General features: G+C 51.0%; 1 pseudogene; it reads right to left on the minus strand.

Moving 5' to 3' along the window:
* Window positions 1-537: 537 nt before the first annotated feature.
* Window positions 538-646, minus strand: LOC116683771 (uncharacterized; annotated as a pseudogene).
* Window positions 647-1,108: the final 462 nt, after the last annotated feature.

Below are 1,108 nucleotides of genomic sequence, written 5' to 3' on the forward strand. Positions count from 1 at the left end.
CCCTGGGAGCCATGGCATTGTCCTTCGGGTCCCTGGGACCCTTGACGTTGTCCTACGGGTCCCCGGGACCCTTGACGTTGTCCTACGGGTCCCCGGGACCCTTGACGTTGTCCTTTTGGGTCCCCGGGACCCTTGACGTTGTCCTTTTGGGTCACAAGGACCCTTGACGTTGTCCTTCGGGTCCCTGGGACCCATGAAATTGTCCTTCGGGTACCGGGGACCCAGGGCATTGTCCTTTTGGGTCACAGGGACCCTTGATGTTGTCCTTTTGGGTCACCGGGACCCTTGACGTTGTCCTACGGGTCCCTGGGACCCTTGACATTGTCCTTTTGGTCCCTGGGACCCAGGGCATTGTCCTTCGGGTACCTGGGACCCAGGGCATTGTCCTCCGGTTCCCTGGGACCCGAAGACCCTTGACGTTGTAATTCTAAATTAGAAAGGTGCTTAAAAAAAAAAAAAAAAGTTGCGTCCTCTCCATGGTGTCCTTTTTAGCTCTGCGTCCAGCAAAGAAGTAGCAGCGCCTTTTGCCAATGAAAAAGCTTACAGCACCAGAGATTCTCAGGCAGTCTCCAATCCAAGTACTAAGCCGGCCCAACCCTGCTTGGCTTCCGAGATCAGGCTTTTTCAGGGTGGTATGGCCGTAAGCCATTTAACAGCGCCTTTCTAACACTCAAGGACGCTTTACAGAGAATAAGAGACAGATACAGGGAACATAAAAGTGTAAGTAGTAATAACAAAACAAATAAAACAAAAAACAAACAAAACAAACAAACAAAAACAGAACAAAACAGGAACAGTGTATTTACAGATAAGCGAGCTGGAACAGATGGGTTTTTAGTCTATTTTTGAACAGAGGGAGAGAGTTGATGTTGCGGAGGTCGGGTGGGAGTGAGTTCCAGAGCTGGGGAGCAGAGCGGCTGAAGGCTCTGCTCCCCACGGTGATGAGTCGAGCATGGGGGACAGTGAGGTGGATAGAGGAGGAAGATCTGAGGGAGCGGGAGGGGACGGCGATGTGTAGGAGTTCTGATAGATATGGAGGGGCAAGGTTATGGATGGCTTTGAAAGTATGGAGAAGGATTTTAAATTGTATTCTGAATTGAACCGGGAG

The sequence above is a fragment of the Etheostoma spectabile genome, unplaced genomic scaffold, assembly GCF_008692095.1.
Source record: "Etheostoma spectabile isolate EspeVRDwgs_2016 unplaced genomic scaffold, UIUC_Espe_1.0 scaffold00019106, whole genome shotgun sequence".
Classification (NCBI taxonomy): Eukaryota; Metazoa; Chordata; class Actinopteri; order Perciformes; family Percidae; genus Etheostoma; species Etheostoma spectabile.